The sequence below is a fragment of the Parus major genome, chromosome 5 (assembly GCF_001522545.3).
Source record: "Parus major isolate Abel chromosome 5, Parus_major1.1, whole genome shotgun sequence".
NCBI lineage: Eukaryota > Metazoa > Chordata > Aves > Passeriformes > Paridae > Parus > Parus major.
Window position 1 is genome coordinate 32140106 of NC_031774.1, and position 23877 is coordinate 32163982.

The window sequence follows — 23877 nt, forward strand, 5'->3', positions numbered from 1 at the left end:
CAAGGAAGTGCTAGCTGTGTGAAGTGACGGACACAGCACACAAGGAGTGGATTTAGTCACGAGAGCTTAGCTCTGCAGAGGTGCTATTTCTGGAATAGAACAGAGTATTTTCTGTTGGAAGGGATCTGCAACGATCCTTCAGTCCAACTGCCTGGCAACTTGAGGACTGACCAAAAACTAAAGCATGTTATTATGGGCATTATCCAAATCCCTCTCAGCCTCTGACAGGCTTGGGGCACCAACCACCTCTCTAGGGAGCCTGTTCCAGAGTTGGTCCTCTTGCATCATGACACATCTGGCATCATACTTAGTTTGCATGAAACCAGTGATGGCCATTTTGCTCCCAATTCTAAGACTGTGTTATTGGGGTCAACACAACTTTCAGCATGCCATATCATTTACTTTTGAGAGAGTTTTAAATTTAGAAGCATTTGGGAAACCTATAATCCCCAATTCCCATGTCTTTGGATTTTGTAACGTACATGCCTTCACAAATTATTCTATCATTTTAATTGATTTGGGGAATTTAAAAACTCAGTAATTGAATTGGGAGACGGTTTTGTTACATTTTTCTCCACTGTAAATATAATTATCTTGTACAATAAATGTTTTGGATCAAATTCCCAGATTCTATTCCAGTATAGCAAGAGAAGTTATTTTCATTTCTGACTGTGGTTGATTCTTATATGCATCCTACCTTTACTTTTATCATATTTTCACTATTGCTACTCTTACAAAAGTTTGAATATATGTTTTTTATACAATTTTAAAGTATGACTTTAACTCATTGTATTCTATAGGTGTCTTTTGAGTTTTCAGATTAAATTCAAAAAAATCTTTTTTGATCTGAGCAGCCTTAGTGATTTTTACAGGTATTTACAGGTGGTTTCTGGTTACTGTGTAAATTATCTTAACTGCTAAATGGAGAGATTTGTTAGCAATTGTTGTAAGTGAAATTGGCCCGCTGATAGGGGATATTTAAAAGGGTAGAAAGTCTGTCAGCAGTTTTATAAAATTGTGAGTTAAAAAAAAAAAAAGAAAAAGGATGGATTTCATGAATTCTCAAAGGTCCTGAGGTCCTTGGAGAACTTGCCTATAATAAATAAATTTTTTCTATAATATTATAATATTAAATAATAGAAAGTCTATAATAGCAAAGCAGGTTGCTGACAAATGTCATACAACTGGAAGATGTTTCACTGTGGTGTTGTTTGATTTTGGGTTATAATTCTCAGTATTCGTCTTTCTATTTTGGAAACACTTTCTTTTATTATTTTCTAAAATCATAAAATTACAAGTGCAGGTGGATTGTCTTAAATCAAACATTCTCCTTAGAACTACATTTAGAAATCAGTTTAAATGTTTAAGTTGAAGGTAAATATGCTGAAATTCGCCTATGGCCTGTAGAATTCTACTGCTTGCTGCAGTTTTTTCTACTCTGCTTTATTTTTTTTTTATTCTTATAAATAGTGGCTTGAGGGCAGTTAGGTTCTATTAATCTCCAGGATTAAAATTTTGTTTGTTATAGTTTAACAAATTATAACAAATAAAAGAAGAGACAATGCTTTTGGCTCAGAGAAGTTAGGAATTAAATGATGCACGGAAGAACTGATTTTACTAGCAAAATTCAGAAGATAGGATGTCTGCAGGAAGTAGAATATCATAATTAATTAAAAATCTCTGCTTACAAATGGTGATTCTGCACAAGTGCTCTGGTAAAAGCCTGAATGTGTGGTTGTACTCTGATAGCCTTCAATGGGAATTGGAGAAACTAAACTGACTTCTGAAAATTTTCCACTTTTTTTTGGTTGGCTTTTGCTGTGTGGGATTTTTTGGTGGGTTTTTTGGCTGGCTTTAGGTTTTTGAAGTTAGGTGTATTTATTTGTATTTCTTTTTAAATAAATTAAAGATTAAGTCAAATTGCAATCAAGATTTGGAATTTGCACATCTTCTGGTCCAGTATACAAGTGCAATCCAGTATACATTTCTTCTCATACTGTTTCGGTTTTAAAGACCCCTAATATTTTGTTCTACTTACTGTGTGTGTGGAGGAGAAATTCCTGTAGGTTAAAGTGACAGTAAAATGGTTTTAAAAGACATATGTTGTTGACATATGGAGAAAGGAAAAGCTTTTTTGAGAGAAAGTTTGTTTAAACTGTTCTCAAAATACTGTAACGTTCCAACTGATAGCATACTCTTTTTATGGCTTATAAACAAACCCATTTTTCCTAACCATGTATGATTCTAACTTGTTCTCTGCTATTCTTAATTTAGTCTGTTGTGGTGGAGTTCTGAGGCCAGATCCCATACCTTGTTAAGCTAAGAAAATCTGTGTTCCATCATTTCCTTTATTGTGAAAGACTTTGTTTATTCACTCTTTAATTTACTATCCTCTAGATGACCTAACAGTCATCTAATTTTATTTTTTAAAATGAAAATTATGTGTAGAGAAAACTCAAGGTAATCTGTACGTGGCTATTTTTGTCCTATGTTTAATTCTTCTCTTTTTGTCTGGAAAATTCCCAGAAAACTTTCAGAAGAAGAGTTGTAAAATGAATTTGTGTCTGTTTTGTTTTAAATAATTTCAGTGTAAGCATATTACAGTCCACTGGATAGGATATAAAATCAGAGGAGTTGTCAGAAAGAAATTGCAAAAGAAATTACACAGACCTTATTCTAGGATGGCCTTGAAATATATGGGGTTTTTAAAATAATATAATGCTGATACCAAATAGTCATGAGTCCTATTTTCAGCTCCCAAATAGAATCATAGGAACATTAAGGTTGGAAAAGACCTCAAACATCTAGTCCAACCTTTGACTGAACATGACCTTGTGAATAAAGCCATTTCACTAAGTGCCACATCTAATCATTTTTCAAACACCTCCAGGAATGGTGACTCCACCACTTCCCTGGGCAGACCATTCCAATGTTTGACAACCTTTTCCATGAAGAAATTATTCCTGAACACATGGTATTACTCCTGAAATCTGAAATTTCAAAACTTATTTAGATTTACATTGTAGGTGTAGGTATTTGACTCTTAGAAACTGAAATCTGAATGTGTTGACATAGTTAGATGTCTTCCTATTGTCAGTGAATCTCTTCAAATTGCAGTGATTAGGAGGTAAATACATACAAATACATAAATATTTGTATCTAGGTAAAATGGGGCCAGATATTTTAGTGATGTAGGCTTTCATACTTCAGTGGAAGACTGGTGTTTTCCATCATTTGAGAAGCCAGGCTGCAATATTTATATGTACATGTACACAAATATATGATAAAATGTATAAAGTTGGTATATCTCAATTATCTTTTAACGTAATTTAGTTTGAGTGTATTACAGCCATTTTAATTAGTGCATAGTGTGCCAACAGAAAATCACATATAACAGAGAAGCAATGGAGAAATCATGCCATTCATCACTGTTTTGGCATCCAGATTGAGTTTTGATCAGAGCTAAAATGAGCTCAGCATTTGTTCTGCATTTGCTACAGTTACTTCTCTTTGTAATATGTGGGAAGTGGCTGGTTTTATCAAAGAAAATATAATCCATTATTTTGCAGCTGTGGTCATATTGAAATCTAGTCTGTCTTAACCAAAGCTAAGTTTTACCTGGAATGGAATAACAGTTATATAGATAATTTTTCGTCTCTTCTTTGTGTGATGTGCCTTAGTGGATAAAATTCAAGTAAAAAGTTCCTTCTTTACAGTGAGGGTTGCTAGCCATTGGAATATATTGGTGATCACTCTCTTCAGTAAAATATTTAGAAGTAAATTAAACAAAAACTTAATGGTTTGGAGATAATTGGGCTCTGGTCAAGCAGTGTTCCAGCTGTTTTCAGATTTCTTTAGGACATATTTCAATAATTCTGAGGCCCAGCATTTTCATCAAAGAATTTCAGTTTAGATACAGAACTGAATCGGGATCATGCCAGCTCCTGCTAGTTAGTGCACATATGATACACTATCTCAAGAGCAAAATCACAGAATTGTAGAATGGTTTGGGTTGGAAGAGACCTTAAGGATTCCAAGCACCTTGCTCTGAGCAGGGATGACATTCCTAGATCAGGTTGCTCAGGGCACCATCCAACCCACCTTTGTGAACTCCCAGGGATGGGATATTCACAGCTTCTCTGGGCAAACTGTACAGTGCCTCTCCACCCTCTGAGTAAAGAGTGTCTTCCTGGTGTCTAATTTGCATTTCTCCTCTTTTGTTTCAAAGCCACTGGCCCTTGTCCTGTTGCTATTTGCTTGTGTAGAAACATCCCTCTCCCTCTTCTTTATAAGCCCCCTTAAGGTACTGGAAGGTGCTACAAGGTCTCCTTGGAACCTTCTCCTCTCCAGGCTGAACAACTCCAGCTCTCTCAACCTGTCTTTGAAGGAGTGATGCTTCAGGTCTCCCATCATCTTCATGGCCCTCCTTTGGACCTACTCAAACAGGTCCACATCTTTCTTGTGCTGAGCACTCCAGATCGGGATGAAGTACTGTATGCAATTCTCATGAGGGCAGAAGTTTAACTTCAATACTTTACCACAATTATTTGGTACAAGGAATATTGGTTTTAGTTTTCTTTTTTTTCATTTTTTTTCATTTGTTTATTATTTTAAAAAAACCAATATTTGAAATATAAGCGATGTGTTTGCAGTGTTGAGGCCCTGATTATTGCTGTAAATGAGTAAGGACCAAAATGCACTGCTACTTTAGTAGTAAAATGCTGTACAATAAAAATGTGTGCCTGTTGCTGAATGGGGTGGGTAATCCAGTGACAACAAATGCAGAAAAATATGAGTTAGTGTCTTCTTTGCTTCAGTCTTTATGACCCAGGTGTCCCAGATACCTATGTTTTGTAAAGGGGGTTGAGGAGGAGCTGAACTCCCATGGTGAATGACAATAGACTCAGGAATTGCTTAAGAGAGCATGACCCTTATAATTCCGTGGAACCTGATAGACTGCAGCAAAGCATGCTAAGAGCATTCCCTGGTGCCCTTGCAAGGTCACTTTCTATCATCTTTGAAAGGCTGTGGGAATCTATTGAGGTCCCTGACAACTGGAAGAAAGAGAATGTTGTACGCATCTTCAAAGAACACCAAAAAGTGCAGACCACTCAGCCTCACAGTGATTCACAAGAAAACCATGGAGTCTCCTAAAGAATGCTTCTGGAGATAAAGGAGAATGTAATTCCCAACATGTCTTTGCAAAAGATAAATCATGTCTGATGAATCTGAGTGACTCTGTGATCAAACTACTTGATTTCTGGATGAGGGGAGAAATGTGAATGTCATTAAATTTAACAAGGCTTTTGGTGCTGTCCTCATAATATTCTTGTATTAAGATCTAACAGTCTGGATGAGTGACCAATAACTATTTACAATACCAGTGGATGACTGGGTACAGAAGTGGTGATTTCTTGGTTGTCATCTTCCTGGGTGCCTGTGGCAAGAGTATTCAGGGCTTTACACGGGCACCCATCCTCTCTATCACTGAGCTGAGATGGACAGATGGAGCTCACTCTCATCAAGTTTGCACTGGCCCTAGACTGGGGACTGGTTATTAAAGTCAATGGCAAGCTTTCCATCAAGAAGGACCTAAGCAGGCTTGAAGAAATGGGCTGACAGCAACAAGGACAAATACAAGATCTTGCAGCAATGGGCTGATTGACTGGGGAATTCCAGCTCTGTGGAAGAGGACATGGATAATACAGTTTTGAATGTCCTTATAACATTTAACTGCATGAACTATTCAAAAGGTTGATCCTTCATAATTGAAGACAACCAGATAATTGCACTCAAACCAGATGAAGATGGAAGTAATAAATTAAGAGCACTTAGAATTACTTATTCCACCCCACCCCACCTCAGCCTCATTTTTTTTCTTATTTAAATCCATATTCTCAATTGGTCATTTCATTCTGTGATTGCTTTATGTAACACAGATGCAATGCTTCCATAGGCAGCATCTCAGAATACTGCTTCTATTAATTCACATCAGATAGAATGTTGGTTGGCTCAGCCTTTCTTCAATTTTGTTGCTTCTCAGACAGATTATATCACTGCAATATTTCTTGGAATTAAATGCTCCCACAGTTGTGTGTCCTTCCATGACAAGGTTGAAAGATTGGGAAAGGACTAGAAGAAGAAATATTTGAGAGATAATTGTGTTATACTGACAATTTTGAAATGTCCTTAACTACTGTTGGTGATAATGATGAATGGTATATAATATGGTACTCTAAATTGGTGAGCAAGTCAATTAGAAAAGGTCTACAGTCATTAGCACTGTCTTATGTAATGAAATGGGTCAGAATTTAATGAGTCCTCCTTCCCTTCCCCCGTCCCCTCCAAATTTCAAGACACCTAAGACATGGATGTTTTTATTATTTTCATGAGGTTGACACTGACTGATCAAATTACAGAGAGCTCATTTTACTGTTTGGCCCATGATACTTACAGCAGCTGTGCATTGGGTGTGTTGAGATACTAAATATCTATCAATTAAACAATAAGAAATCTTGAAGTCTTTTAGAATCTCCCAGAGTACTCTATGATCTTTCTGCTTTCAGTACCATCATTTACAAGTAATGTTCTTGATAGCAAATTAAAATAGCCCCACCCACAATGCAAAAAACCCCAACAAAACTCCAAACCAACAAAACAGTCTGGAGCATTAGTATGGCACTGAATGAAGCTCAAAAAATAACTGCATAGTTGAGATTTTCTCATGAGTTTTTTAGATCTTTGTATTTCACACTTTCATTACCCTTTTCTAATAATTTCTTCCACTGACACTGCTTTTCCCTATCAACATTTATACTGAAAATCTGCTTATTGATTATCTTCTATATAACCAAGAAGCATGCCATTTTCTTTTCAGCTCCTCAGATATACAAGCTGTAGTATATCTCATCTGTAATATGCAATTTAGACATGAATCTCCTTGATTCATAACAGCCTCATTCTAATTTTATGCTGATGTACCTTCACTGAGTTTAGCATGATGAATTAAATTCATACTGAGAGGGATATTTTCACATTTTATTTAAAGATTTACTCTGCCTTCCCTGTCATTTATGAAAACTGTACTAGATTTAGTGACCCATTTTAAGATTTGGGAGATGGGGAAAAAAACCCTTGATTCTAAGTAGTAGATTTTTATGCCTATCCAATTCATACTTTTGCAATGATGATGGTTAATTTTGATGTGACTAGCCACTGCATACTGTCTGTGCAGAGCAAGAACCTTTGTGAGCAGTGAACACTGAGGTAATTTCTAATCACTCTCCTCTGTCAATTGGACATGCATAGATTTACCTGCTACATAGATTTGAAAACTTTGTGAAAAGTACTTGAATCTGTTGAAAAGGAGCTGAATGTCTTGAAAGAAATCAGGAATTTTGGCTGCCAGAACTGTGGGATTTCTATGTTGATTGCTACTGCATGTTGATTTACTGGACATTATTCCTGAAAATGGTGTCCCCAGAAGTGAGATAATGGCCATGACAGCCAATACAAATCACCTCATACTGTTACATCATCCCCACATTCATTTTACACATTTCCACCAGTTTCTGAAAATCATGCTTGCCCTCTAGCTCTTCATAAGTCACTTATCTTTGCTGATTTGTAATTATGGGCTCTCTTTGGAAAAAAAGATACAATTGTACATCTTTCTTAGCTCTTTATCCCATTGCAATACATCATTAAACTATTTTATAACACGTTATTTATTATGTCATTTAAAGTCTGTGGCTCTTAGGAACAGCCTTAAAGGATTTATGTTTTATTTATATATGTTTTTACTTTTATTCTTTTTTTTCAGTTGGTTATGCCCTATTTTAAATAATTTGAGGAAAAAAAATATCGCTTGTTGTAAAACAGATACCCTCAGGAATTCTAGACCATTTAGCCTTTTTCCCCTGTTATGTTTCATCAGATTTTAGTTATCTCCTAGAGAGCAAGGATTTAATAGATTAAAACAGCAATTGATTTTTTTTAAGTCTTTTATTTGAATTTATCCATTGCACTGAAATACATTATGTGTCTCCAAAGAAAGTAATAAATTATAGACAAAGCAAAAGTTAAAATTAGATCTGAATGTGGTGTAATGCCCAAAGGAAACTGTTCAGAAAGGTTACAAGCTGTCAAAAAACAATTTGTATGGTTAAAAGCCACACAGATAGATGCTGTTAATGGAGTATCTGTAATGATTATTTAGGCATTGGTTGCTTATTATGTCTTTGAGGCAGCTATTCAGTGCACTGCTTTGGAGGCTATAAAGACCTGTAATTCTGCACCTATTATACAGAAGAAGTGTGTGCAAGAATGCACTGTGCCACATCAAACAAACCTCTCCTCTCTATTCTCTTGATTTTTAATCATCTCTCCCTCTGGAATTATGGTTGATGATGATTGTAAGAATAAAGACTAGTTACTGTAGTGAAAGGATCATAAAGTCAATCATGTGGATAAAATTACTTAGCAATTCAGCCAGCTGGTCTCTATTTGGCTTCACTTCAGTTCATTAGTTTATGGGGAGAATTCACTCCACATTTAAAGAAAGCAGAATTGCATAAAAACTAGTTTGTAATTAATAGCAGCTTTTATACAGAAATAAAATTGCCAAGTGAATATGCCCACTGGGCACTCAGTTTTTTATTTCTTTTTGTACCCTTTGGAAAACAACTTTATTTTGTACTTACAACCTTAGACACAGGTTGTTCATCTACAATCCATCCTCTTTTCTTAAAAATTATTCTCTTCACAATGTAATACTTGAAGAGTTTTCAAATCACAATATTTGCTAGACGAGTAGACAACTTTAAACAACTTAGGGGCCATTTGGAAGCACGGCTGTATGATCTTGGCATTCTGTGCCAGTGCTCTCATGCAGGTGATTAGGTGGCAGTGTATAGCTGTAAGCATATGTTTAAAGTGCCATACATCATAAGCATATTGTGTTTTGTGTGCTTTTTAAGAGCTAAATAGCTAATGTTCATTACTATTGTGTTTAACGGAGCCAGAAATAACAAATATACTGTTCTTCTACTTTTGAAACCTTTTATGAAGAGCACATAAAAGCAGCAAGGCAACTGGGGAGTTGATCCATTTTTAATCCCTTAACAGGATATCCAAAATGAAGCCAAATTACTCCCAGATCTTTTCAGGTCTAAGCATGGAAGCTAAGGAGGCCAGTGCCTGTACATTTGTGTAAGCAGTTACACTGGATTGCTAAAGAAAAATAGTATAAAGATGAAAATAGAAGAAATACAGAATTTTCTTTTTTAAAATATAACTATTGAAAGGGATGTATTGTTTATTAACCCAGATGAAACACTCATGTGTTAGCTTGGCATGGAGTAATGGCCTTTCTTCCAAAGCAGTGTGTACACACAGAATATCTTCTCTGAATATTCATGATGGATAAAGAGGGAAGAGAGCATTAAGGTGGAGTTATTTCCTGCTGTTATTCTTCTGTATGTTAAGTGTATTTGAAATGTGGATTTGTAAGAAATTTTAGTGTTTCAAGATATGTTTCGGTGTCCAATTAGATCAAAAATAAGCTTTGGAACACTGAACTGTTTTACATTTTCACACTTCCTATATTTTCATGTTTCCGGAAGAAAGTGTCCTACAAAACAAACTATTTCTACTGTTAATATTTCTGAGGTCTCAATACATGCTGTATAGATCTTAAGAATTTTATTTAATTAATTACTCAGTTTAATGAATTGGCCCTTCTCAGTGTAAGATAATACTTCTCTGGCAATTTTACAACTGGCTACCAGCATCATGTTGTACCTCCTGCGAGAATGGAAGCTGGCAGAACTGAATGGTGTTCAGGAAGGAAAGGGGCATCTTCTGAGTTCTAGGCAGATTTCTATATTATTTAGGGACTCTGGAATTCCTGAGACAGTGTAGCAGTGTCTTTTTGACATATATAGTAATTAAATGAATGATTTGCTTATACAAAGGGTATAATTATCAACAGAATATATCTATGGTAAAGATAACAGTGAAGTTCAGCTGTTCTTCACCTGTTTGTTACTGGGAATTAATTTCTTTAGTATAATCACATCTCTTCCAGTATATAGTAAATATTACTTGTATAAATGGCAATATTTAACATTGCTAACAATTAGAATTGAATTTTTTTGGTTGTCTTCTATAGTAGGTAGACACTGTCAAAGGAGAAAGGAATGAAAGGACTGGTAAAACCAATATTGTCTAGAGAACATTAGGATCTTAAAATTTAGGAAAAAACTAAAAAGAGATGACTTTCATAAACCTTGTGCCTCACTGCAAACTTAGAATAGTCTGTGGAAAGCCTACTATTAGTCCTACTACAAACACATTATATTAGGAATGAAATAATTTGTTTTAATGTCACGCAACTGTGCAAAACATTGAGGAGTCATTAGCATAAAGAACATTTGAACACAAGTGCCTATTCAATTTTGTATTGTTATTTTCCAAAATAGAAATCATGAGAAAATGGGGTTGGTCTCAGGCTGGAGTCTGTAAGAGCATGTATAGGAAAATGTGTGACACTTTATTCTTAAATAGCTCCTTGACTAAAGCATGTTCCTTCCAATCATTTACATTTGTTTGATTTATGTCATTTTGTGGAAATGCCTGGGAGACCTGGAGTAGTTCCCTCGTGTTCCATTGATGTTATTCTTTCATCTTCTTCCAATTCCTTCCATACTATACATGGTCTACAGGAAATCCTGCAGTACAGTGCTTCAGCAGCCCTCCTCTTTTCTGGGGAAAGGATGTGGATGGCGACAGCAATTTAGGATGGGAATGTGGGAATGGGAATGCCCCCTCATGACCCATGTTTATAAATAGTGTATGCAGGGAAGGATTTCAGGGCCTAAATAAATTCTACAATAATAATTTCATCCTTCTTCTACTTGAGCCTACCATGGGCTAGAGATGCCCAAAATGCAGCTGCTTTTATGGACCTATTTGTACTCAACACATTGTAGATTCTCACTGTGTTAGATGAGACAGAGGCTGGAGGCATGCAATTAGATAGAGCATGGGAATTTTTAACTCCCCATACAGTAGTTAACTGCTGTCATCTATCCCAGTTATTGACTGTTCAATTTCCTTAAGTTTATTGCACATCTTCATTTCCTGAATCATTGGAGATCATTTAATTACAGAAAATGATTAACTAAATGAAAATGATTTAGCAGGCAAGCCATCTCCATTTACTAAATACTGAGAAGAGAAACCAAGAATTGTTAAAATGCATACATTCATATATACGAGTATTTAAAAACGTTTTTATTGGCAGAAATTTAATAAGACAGTCAATAACCAGTCCTAATATCAGACTACATGATCCTCTAGGTGAAGATTAAGTCAGAGTTGCAAATAACAATTAGTTAACATGCTGAAAAGATCAAAATGATTTTGTAGCTAAGCAAAACATTCAAATTTTCTAATGGAACATGATAATTAAATCGTGAGTATAACATGCTGAAGCATGTTTATTTCAATTAATACTCCAAGCATGTTTTTACTGTCATGTGTACTATTATGATAGTTGATACTGAAGAGATCTTTCATGAGATGGAGTTTGTTTGTTTGGCCTGCTTAATACCCATTAGCACAGTATGCAGAAAGTGTATGTATAGGAGTAAAATTAATGATATTTTTTGAGTTTATTAAAGTTTAAATATCTTCTTTTGCAAAATTATTGCAAAACTCAGAATTTTGTGAGTCTCAAATCTATTTGATATGGACACCATTTTTTGGTAATGGATGTGGAATTAAAGATATGCTGTTAGTCAGATTAAGCAGAACTGCAAAACATGACAGAAAAAAAAAATCCCAGCAGCCATTTCTCCATATGAAATAGTTCTGTTTAATTTCAATAACTGTGATTTATGTGGATTTTTCAGTACAGTTGAGGAAAACAAGTAACATCATTTTACACTTCACACAATTAATTTCCTGATACCGTTATGTTTGTCTACAAATCGTCATTCAAAGATTCAGTTCAGAGCTGTTCCCACTTGTCATATATCACTCTATGTTCTGTGAAAAGTCCCTCTCTGGCTTGCTTGTGGCTCTCTTTAGCTACTGGAAGCCTGTGGTAAAGGGCTCCTCAGACCCCTCTCTGCTCCCAGCTGAAAGCATCTGCAGGACCAAATATAGCCATTTCAGGTGTGAAATCATGTATTTTCTTTTTTTCCTTACACTTTCCTGCTTGATTAGTGGCTGAGGCAAGGATTGAAGCAGGGTTATCAGTATTCCTTATAGCAGGAGATGTGTGTGATGTATGGTGCTTGGTTCAACTGGTTGCCCTGCTAGGGGACACTAATTTAGGGGCAAAACACACATCACTAGGAGACAAAGCCTGTAGTTCTACTAATGATCTGGGTTGACAAGTCTCTGTTTATTTTCATATAAATTGCTGTCCAAAATTTAGATTTTAAGTGGTTGTTTTTTATCTTCAGAGAGGTTATATATAGGCAGTCTATCTGAGGCTCTTTTCTCTACAATACTTATCAAATACATTATGCCAACCTTTATTCCTTATTTATTTAATGCTTTCTAAAACAAGTCAAAATGTCAGCAGAAGGCAGTGGAGGAGTGCACTGCTCAGGAAACATGCATGCTTCTCATAGGGTATGGGAATCCATTTATTAATACTTTATTATGTTAATTATTAATTATCTTAATAACTTTTATTATACATTATATTAATGCATATTAATTTAAGCAGCAGCTATGAGGTGAAATAATTTGACAGGGTTAGGACCAATTCATGCTGTTAGAACACAGAATGCTAACTAGACAGCATCAGTTTCAGGAATTAAGTATTAAAAAATGTTTTTAAAAAAACTTTTAAGATTTAAAAAGTAAGCCTTATTTCTCTGCATTTGTAGAAAAGTACAAATTCAAACAGAGAACGTAAGTACTGAACAAATTATACTGAAGAATTACATACTCTATTTGTGTAAGAGCTGAGGGAACTTCTGTTTTTACTGGTTTTTTACATCTTGTAGCAAAAAATATTCACAAGCTAATGTAAGTATATAATGTAAAGTTTATGCAATTAAAGACCATAAGAGAGTTTATAGACCATACATCATTGGATATGGATCATAAACTCTGAGTTTCAGAAAATAAGGAAGGAATTTCATTTGTAGCTCACTGTTGCCTGAAGCCTACCTAATGACATCTTTCTTAGTCATAGAATTAACTGAATATCTAGCTGAAAATCTCTGAATATTCACTGTGCATATTAAACTAGAAAAGGTATAATAAAATCTTGCATTTTTGTAGGGGATTTTTGTTGGGCTCAGTTCAACAAAAATTAGACAGCACTTGTTCATTTAGTACATTCAAAAGGAGTCAAACCTTTCAAATTCCAAACTGTCAGCTCCCATCATTTCATATGACAGCTGAGTGTTTGAGTGTAATACACACAAGTCATACTAAGTGAAAAGCTGTTAATGAATAGAGCTGCTTTTCTTAAACCAAGGGAAAAGAACACATTTGCCAGTGCTTTGTGGGTATGTGTTGTGATGCAAAAAGGACTCTACTGTTCCTGCTTGGTCTTACCTGTGTAGCACATTAGTATGGAGATATCTGTGGATTTTGTTAACTAGGTCATTAATCTTTTGTGCTTTCTGACTTAAATATTTGAGGCAATTGATGTTGCCTCAAAAATTAAAAATGTGGCAGAAGGATGTATTTTTTAAAGAAATAAAAGATTCCTTAAGGTCTGTATGTAAATAGTGTCCTCTTTGGATCTCATTGTCTCAAGGGCTATCTTTTTCTTTCACTGAAGTCATCTGGGGAAGTACTCTGCATGTTTGAAATCAGTTCACACAGGGGTTGTGAAATCTGGCTAATCCAAATTAATTTCCTGTAACTGTTTTCTCCCCTTGCACTTTTGCGGTAGAACTGTAGGAACTTCAAGTTTGATTTTCCTTTACCAAAGTTAACTGGTACATGTAAAGTGGAAGAAACATATGTTTTTAGGTTGCTTTTGTAGTTAGAAGATAGAGCTTTTGAAACTTTAGAAAGCTGAGTAGAACTTTTCCAAAATGGCATCTCTCTGCCATCAGTTCCCTTTCTGACTCTGAATGCAGTGTGACTTTCACTGGACTGTATCTTCAAGCAGCCATCATTAAGTGACAGCATAAGATTCCATGTACAGGAAGTTAGTTGTTTAAAACTTACCCACGTCTTTTTTACCACTTTAGTAAGAGCTATTTTGATAAATTCTGCCAGTAATATAAAGTAGTATTTGGTATCTGTGTCTCTAAAAGAAGGGCTGTCTCAGGCTGTATAATGTTCATCAATACTTGTGACATGAAATAGAAAGATATAACAGAAAAGACAGAGACAGACTGTTTATATTCTGAAAATAAGAGGATTAATATACAGAAAAATCTAGATCCTGTTCTATCCTTTGCCTCTGACTTACCATGAGTCTATTGTACTTACTTACCTACTACCTTTATTTCCTCTTTTCTTAGAAAGAGTGGGGATGCTCTGCAAAGTCTTGCAAAGCCCTTTGAAATGCTCGTAGAACAAAAAAATCTTGTTGCAGTACAAATTGTTATTTGATTGATTTGATTTTATTGAAAATAAATCCAGAAAATTATGGTCTGACCTCACTTTCATACCGAAGACCTGTGAAGATTAAGGGGTGAGGGGATGTTTAAAATCACAGTGGGAGGCTGATGCTAAAAACAGGCAGGTGACATTGAGATTTTGGAATATGGCCTGCATCAGAATCTGTCAATTGCCATGCAAACCAGAACAATACAATCTCATTATCTTTAAACATGCTGTATGATTTCAGGGAGAATTAGAGTTGAGGTTCAGACTCAAGAACAGCAAAATCATAAACTTTTGTCAATAAATTTCAGACTTACCAGCTGTTGACTTCAGCCTAAACTGCCTTGTACTTTAAAGTTTCATTAACTTTCATAATCTCAAACACTTTCAATTTGAATTTATGTATAGGCTTGGGCTGTTAATATGATGTACCACAAATTTGTAAGAATATGTTTGAATGTGTGCTTTGATCTGAAAAATCTCTAAGTCATGGAAAACTCAAAGTGGTTTGCACAGGCCAAATTTCTACTAATTGCTGTTTTCTGAAACAAATGCTGCTTAATTTTAGACTTTTTTTTTTACTTCATCCATTCATGTTATATGATCATATTATATTGTCGGACAGCTGGCTTATCATTCTGGAAATTATACCAATAACATCTGGTTAAGGATAAAAACTTCTAAAAAAGGAATTTCCATAGGGAAAGAGCCCTCTCTTTTCTTTGTTATGCAAAAACTTGGCAAGACTTAGAAGTAATCTGGAAATTTCCTGTTACATTTGCTTTGAAATTTCCATGATTCCACTTTCTTGGATTGAACCAGTCACCACTATTAGTAATGTGGAAAAATTCAATTTATGTTAAACTCTAAAATTACATGGTGGAAAAAACCAATTAATCTACGAGCTTTGAAGTTTGCATGTTTGTGGGGTTTGTGTGTGTGTTGGTGGTGCTCTGTATATAATATATTGTTCCAAAACATCTTCATTTAAAGAACTTTAAATAGCATCTAGATTCAGTTTTTCTAAAATACTTTTTAATATAGAGGGCAGAAAGTTTAACATGGAATTTAATTTTTGTATTTCTTAAAAAAAAAAAAGACAGTGATAGGGTTTGTTTTCCTTATTTATAATCACTAAAAGTATCTCAAAAACTAGATGCTTTTTGAAAGTTCAAAACTGAGATTCTTGGTCCCTGGATGTGCTGTCATAGATTCCAACTTATCCTTTTCTTTCATTTGGCTTGCCTAGATATACTTAAAGATCAAAAACATATGCTTTACCAGGTGTGCTTGTGAGCCAGCACCACTGATGGGGTTTTATGTAAAGAGATAAAAATTCTGTGCATGAGCTGTCATAAACTGTTTAGCTGAACAAAGTCACTGTTACTAAAGCACTGCTGATATTCCTAAATGGAAATGCAATGAGAAACACCTGTGTGAAAACCAGATTAGTGGAATTGAAAATCATCATGGATACCAGGTCAGAATTAAGTAAATAAGATGGTTCAGGGAAGGTCAAATAGTATCAATGTTCTTAAGTGGTGATGAAAACTTCAATTGCAAACAGTGTGGAAACAGGTGTGATGTTTGTCAGGCAGCAGAATGGAGACTTTTGCTTTAAATTCAATGTTTAAAATTCTGCAATCAAGAATGTTGTATCAGAAAAGCAGATTATGCTTAATCCTGTTGTTTTATAAACCTGGATAGGTTGCAGAGTGCTGTATAAACACAAAGGAAACACTCTCCAACTTTGCCTTGAACACCTCAAAGGCATACAGCCCCTCTGTGAAGGATGGGAGAGAGCTCAGTGGCCTGAACAGGTGCACTGGATGGCAGGATGCCTTTCATTCCCTGCTCTTTGGAGCCCATGTAGAGAGCTGCCATAAAACAAGCAATGCAGTCAGGACACATATTGCATTATATCACTGCAAAGTGAATTTGTCCTGTGGTGCACCATACCCCTTCACCCCTCTGCTTTCATGCTTCTGCACGTGTAACACTTTATATGATAGATTAATGTTGATGGGCTTTATAGAAAGCTGTTCAGAGCAGTTTTTGAATGAAGACAATGAATGATTGCTACATGAAAACAGAAAGCTAAGATTGAGCCTACCAAAAAAATGTTCAGTTTTCTTCAAAGGATGTTTCTATGTTTTCTCGGTGTAATTTGGCTGATACATCAGGAATAAAAAAAAAGAAAAAGAAAGGAATAAAAAAAGTAAAGAGCTTTGGAGAAAAGAATACCGAGATTCTTAATTAAGCCAGGCAGAGATTGTTTATTCACTTTAAAGTTTAAACAGAGGCATATGGCAAAGATTGGTTCACTACTGGGACTGACAACTGGGCCCTGTTCTGCTAACTGCAGCAGCAGCAGCAGCAGGAAGAGGGAAAGGAAATAAAAAATGCAAACATGCAACTAACAAGCTCAGGGAATTACAGGAAGCTGTAAGAATCTGCTAAATTACACCTATATATTAACCTTCTTTGTTTTCTTGCTGCAAAGGACACCTAATTATAAATAAATATGGAAAAACTTCCATCCGACACTACCACTAGAATGAAGAATATTGAATCCTTGCTTATATCAATGGAAATTTTAAATTACATTCAAGTATACTGCTATTTGTTTGGGTTTTGTGTTCTTTTAAATAGTAATGGTGTAAAATTTGCATAGGAAGAATTCTAATACAAAATTAATTACATATAGAATTCTTACCGTTGACAGTGCATCTTTGAAAAATTGCCTGTGCTTGTTCCAAAGCCACCTTTTCCTAGCAGACTGTAGCAGATAGAAAGCTTTATATGAAACATATACAAACAATAACATGTACACTGTTATTTATCACTGTAATTATTTACATGAAGGATTTTCTATCTTCCTTATTGAAAATACATTTATGTATCTCTGACTAGACTGGCTTCCACTGTCATTGTTCACAACTTTTCTTCTATAACAGAAATATTTCAGGTTGGCTTTGGGTTTTTTATTGTGTAATATGCATGAATGCATTCCAATACATAAAATAAAAGAAATAGATTTTTCCTCCAGATCTGTCTAAAATCAGAATTTTCACACACAAATATTATATGGTTTTCTTTGATGTACCATGAAAATCTCAACACAGCCCACACTTACTGAAAGTTAGCTCCCAACGTAGTCAGTCATCCCCCGTGATCATGATTGGAGTTGTCAAGCCTTGCACCATCTCCTCTGTTGAGACTTTCTGGTGCCAGTAAGGGAACAAGCAAAATGACAACCAAATCAATCTTTGTCATTTAAGGAAAGTATATCTTGATCTTTCAGAGTTTTCCATTAGCGTCCCATCCATATTCTTCCAACACAGACCTTCCCCTGCCTTTCCTGGTTTGGCTGGCTAATGGAAGATTAAATAATTACAAACAGGTAGATGTCCCAATGGCCTGCTCTCTTTGCATTAACTCAAATCAGCAACTATACTACATGCAAATGTGGAGAATGAGGTGCTTTTTTTTCTTGTCACTGTTGAGTTAGGAACAGCTTTAACACATGTACCTTCAAGTATTTTCCTGGTCTGTTATGTACTAGGAACTACTGCTCTCAATCCAGAATCTGATGCAGAACTGTTCAGTGAAAAGGTATGAGATCTAAAACTTTGTATCTAGTTCTGCTCTAAATGAACTCAGTGAAAGGATGAATTGCAGGAGAGTAAATAAGGAAATGGATTTTATAGGCTTTATATTTAGAACAAATTGAAGGACATTTTTAGTTACCCCATAAAATTTATTTATTCAAAATATGACTGACACCAAAATCACACATTCACAATTTGCACAACTAAAATTTCTGAAAAGAGCAACAAAGATTTGGAAAATAAGTTGTTACTTGGATTAGGGAAGAAAAAAACAACCAACCCACCAACCAACCCACCAAATTACAGCTCATTATAGAGGCCCATTTATTCCATCATTTGTATTACAGAGATTTTTTTCTCTCCTTTCAGGCCTGTGTAAGTTGCCATTTTATCTTTCACAGTACTTCTAGACAAATCTCAAAATGATAGATATAGCAGTTCTTCCACAAGTGAGCCAGAAGTGTATCACACAGAAATGCTACAGTCGCTATTAAGCATTTACCAAAGACATTATTTGACTGTAATACGTTGTTTAAGCAGCTCTGAAGAAAATTGTTTCTGGCATGAAGAGCTGGGTGTCACATCAGAAACAAATATTTGACATTGTCTTGTTTCCATCATGCCTTGTCAGTATAGTTTTATAAACATCCATAAAGTTTTGCACACAGAAAGGATAAAAAGGAACAGTAATGATAGAGTATTCACTGAATGGATGTCACATGCTAGAATTTGTTCTGCAGTAAAATTTTCTTATTCTTGCCAATAAGGAATGATGTTATAAAATTAAATTTTGGCTTAGTACTGTTAATGATAAAATTATACTCTGTCAATATACATAGCAACACAATAATATAACAGCACTTGTAATGAAACTTGTATCATTTTATGCTGGCAAGTAATAATTTAAAATACATTTATGGCACAATTTGGAAGTTTATTTCATTATTTAATGCCACACATTTTGCTAGAATTCTGCTACTGATAATAGCTTTGCATTTTTTGCATGTGCATTCAGTGTAGAAAGCTTGTGCTCTTATTTTATCCTGGAACTTAATTAATTATTGTGTCATATTTCATGGATGTGCCAACATGAAATTATGAAGAAAATAGAAAAAACTCTACAATCTGTTATGATTTTTTTATATGAGCAGATCTTATATTCCAACCGTGTAAACAGATGAAAAATTTTTGAATATCCTGCACTTCACATCTAATATCAAATCTACATAATTTAGATTGCCTCAAAAGATAAAATTTGGAGTACTTAATTATAATTCCTTTTGATTTCTGGTTTATATTAAAACATAGTTAGTAATCTTTAGTAGTAAATCAAAGCAATTTCATGTCTGGTATGGTTAGAAAGCTAAAATCTGGGGTTTTTTTTTTTGTTAGAACATCATGGTACCCAGAAAAAAAAGCCTGTAGATTGTTCAGTTTTGATTTTTTGATTGGATCATTTCCACTAAAACTCAACTGAAAAGAATACCCTGCTTCCCTCCATTATTGCTAGAGAGTAAGGTTTCTGTAAGAGGTGCAACATAGCCTTAAGAGCTGAAGGGATATCACAGTTTTATAGTCACACTGGTGGATGTGGCTTTGGATGGCACTTCCTGCTCAGTTTGTAGTCTTTTGTACCCCTGATAATTTTTTCTAATTTTTTTTCTAGTTCTTAAACTAAAACCACCAATCCTGGTTTTGAGAGCATTTTCACTGTCCTTTTTAAAGAATTATGAAGCCATGCCAAATTTTGATCTCAGATACAATGGTTCATGTGCTATATTTAATCAAGACATAAACTTATTTAAATTAAATTTATTAAAATTAATTTTATTTATTTGAGTTGAGAAAGTAAGATTTTTAAAAATTCTAATTGTTTTATATCTGAATTAGTGTTTGAACATTAATGTTTATATGGAAAATATCCAGTAAAAGGCAAGAGTGGCATGGTGAATTTCTGCAGTATTTGGGACACATTAAGAAAAGATCAATGGTAGAGGAATGGTAATTAAAATTTTTGTATTTTTGCACCAATGCAACTAGTTTTAGTAACAAAATAGGTTGATGACAAAACTTCCATAGGAATTTAATTAAGTTGTATTATTATTATTATGTTACTGGACTACTTGAAAATGCTGCTTTAGAATTTATGAAACACGTGTTTACCCCTAAAGACATTAATCTTAAAAGACCCTTGATATTACTCTTGCAGTTATTCCAGTATCAATTTCTTTCTGCTTGCTTTATTATTGTTTTTTAATGGTTTTCTAATCATGGCATATATTTTGATATACGTGGTTATGAAATTATCTCCTGAGACAGTTTTAAACCCTATTTTGCAAAAGTAAGCAACTTTCCCACTACTCTGTGTCAGAACACATGTATTTGTCATTACAAACTATTGACCAGTCTGAGGAAAACACCAAACAAATTGTAGACAGAACCTGCAATCTAAAGCATTTATAGGTTTTTTAATTTGCAGGCATCCTTCTCATTTGTTTACACTCCTGTCTGTCTTTTCCACTGCCTTGCCTTATTTTTATTTCAAACATCTCTTTCATCTCAGGAAAAAATCCATGTATGGTGATGTCAAAATAATAATAATAATAATAATAATAATAATAATAATAATAATAATAATAATAATAACAACAGTAGTAGTAGTAATGAACAGTTTAGGCAATGTCTATTATGTGGAGGGGAAACATGCTGCAAGATCAGAAGTAAATGTAACAAGAGTTGAATGAGGCATATATAGGTGGAGGCTTGTTCCTTTGGTCAATTGGGGTCACCTGTCTCAGCTGTGTCTCTTCCCACCTGCCCATGCAGCCCCAAGTTCCCTGCCAGCGTGGCCATACAAAAAGCAGAAAAGGCCTTGGTTCTGTGCTCAGCAATAGCAGAAACACCTCTGTGTTATCAACCCCATGTTCAGCACAAATCTAAATCTTCATCCCATACCAGCCACTGTGAAGGAAATTCATTCTACCCCAGCCAAAACCAAGACAAACATAAATGACTGACAAAATCTGGGACTAAGATCAGATCCAGCTGCACTCAGACTCCTCTCTGAGAAGGACTGCAGAAAGCAAAGGGGTTTTTTCTGTACCTCGTGACTCAACGGGAGGGATTCACTAATAAACTTGTCTGAAGCTTTGTGGCCATTGCTCCCTTAATCTTGTCTGAAATCGAGCTTCTATCAAGCTCAAAATCCAGTTACTGTTCCCTTCTACCTTCAAGGTATAAGTCTCATTCTTGGTGATCCTCAAACAGCACAGAGATTGAGAATATTCAATATTTTCATGGGATCTTTCTGACCAGAAAAATATTTGCAGTCCATTACAAATCATACCTGCTGTAAAGATTTTAAATTTTTAATGGAAAATGAATATTTACAAAATGAGTGGTTAAAAAGATTTTGTATTTATAGGGATTCCTATTATTTATAGGGATTATTTACTCGTTATATAAATCCTGTTTCTGTTCTATCATTTGTATTTGGGTTTAAGTTTTCTATCTGTCCAATCAAAGTTTCATCCTTCATATCTACCAGAACAGCAACCAAATAACATTTTAAATTCAATTTATTGTATGGATATATATTCCTGATTTTGATATTGTCATTCAAAGGAATGTTAGATGAACCCTGTCATTAGCTACGAGGTCTTATACTGTGTTACAGGCACAGCACAGTGTGCATGTTCTTTAATACATGTTCGTGGGCAGGCCAAGGAAGAGGAAATATTAATATTGCACCTTTTAATGGCATCTTTCCTTGTATTTTGTCTCTGAAGTTGCAGGGGGAAGAAAAGGAATTTTGTAGAAAACATCTATTTCAGTATAATTAACCATGGCGATCCTTTCCTTCAGTTCTTTACTGTTGACAAGTGACAGAGAATTATATGAATAACACTTTCATAAAATAATATCTTTTTTAGGGCTTCTTTGTATGTAGCTCCAAGCACAACCAAATTAAAATAGTTTCTTAAATCTCTGAATATTTTTGTCAGTAAAACAAATAGTTTGTTGGGCAGGATGTGCCAAAATAAAGCAGGTTTTTTCTACTGCTTATAATTTCAATAGGAAAGAACCTTTCAATATATTAGTACATAACTGTTAATGAGTATGACAATTCAAATTCCCAACTTACATTCCCCTTGCCATGAATTAATCCTTTTTAGACTGCAGAACTTTAATTTGAAAAAAGTAGAAGCATTTGAAAGAATTAAAACTAAAATCATATTAAAACCTATTTCCTAAATAGATTATTTTCACTTTGTTGTGGGCAGAGTGGGAGCTTCAGACAAGTTTATTAGTGAATCCCTCCCGTTAAGTCACAAGGTGCAGAAAGGACCCCCTTGATTTCTGAAGTCCTTCTCAGAGAGAAGTCTGAGTGTGGCTGGATCCAATCTTCACCCCAGACTGTGTCAACTGCTTATGCCTAAAGGATTTTATGGGTGTAATTGAACCTTTATACAACTTTTTCCTTCCAAATTAAGAATGATGAACCAAAAATAAATTATTTTTTTATTATAAGAAAATAATTTGAGATTATGGGAATAAATAGCAAAGGAAGTAATTCTATCTTTAAAGTAGAACTTGGATAGTGTTTTTAAACAAGACCTCTGTGACACATGAAATGATAAGAACAGAATAAAATGAGAATTCCTCTTATTATTAAGCAAATATTTTCTGCTGTGTCTTTAAAAGAATGTTTAAGGGATTATGATAGTGCATATGTATATGCAATTTATGCATACAAAGTCCAAGAAGAAATCAGTGCTTCTTTGGATAATTTTACTAGCCATTCTATCATTGATGTTTTCCATCTAATCTGAGTTTGAAATAGATCACTCTAGCATATCATATCATATCATATCATATCATATCATATCATATCATATCATATCATATCAATCTTGTCAATTAGCTCATCAAACTGTCCTGTATGGTCAGGGATTTAAAAGCTTGAATGTGTGCATCGTTACAAACAGTATAAGCAGAATTCCATCTCACAGACAGAAAAAGTGGTATTTAAGAGAAGCAACACTGCCAGGACATCCTGAAAGCAGCAGCTAATGCCACTATTTTTCTTTTCTTTTACAGAAAAAAAGACCCCTGTTGATTTGTCCCAGTTTCACAGTTTTATGGCTTGAACCACTTCTGTTTATGAAAGAGAGTAGAAATGCCTTTGGATCAAGTTCAAACAAGGCAGCTGACTAACAACCCCTTCTGTTAGTTGACATGGGTCCTCTATGAAATACTGTTTTTTTGGAAGATTGCATTTTTGTTAATTTCACTTTTTATGAGAAACATTCACTAGGGAAAGACATAGCAAAAGTCTGCCCCTGGGTAAGATAAAGGTTGTGGAAAAATTAATCACCTGGATCTGCTACATGGTTATCTAGAGACTACAGTTGTGACCCATATATGTGTTACTATTTTTAAGGCTCCAAAGAGCAGATGGTATTGGTTGACAGTCAGCAAAGACAAGTAAACGTGTTTACTGTTGCAAGGTTATGGAGGTGAATTCAAAAACAAAGGATTTAGAAGTGATAAAAAGTACAGAAAATAGTTGGAATGGTAATAAAGTTGCTTCCTTCCAGGGGCAATATCTTTTTTTTATTGTGTCTGATTGCAAATTAAGGTGAAAAAAATTAACTCCAGGCATAAAAAAAAA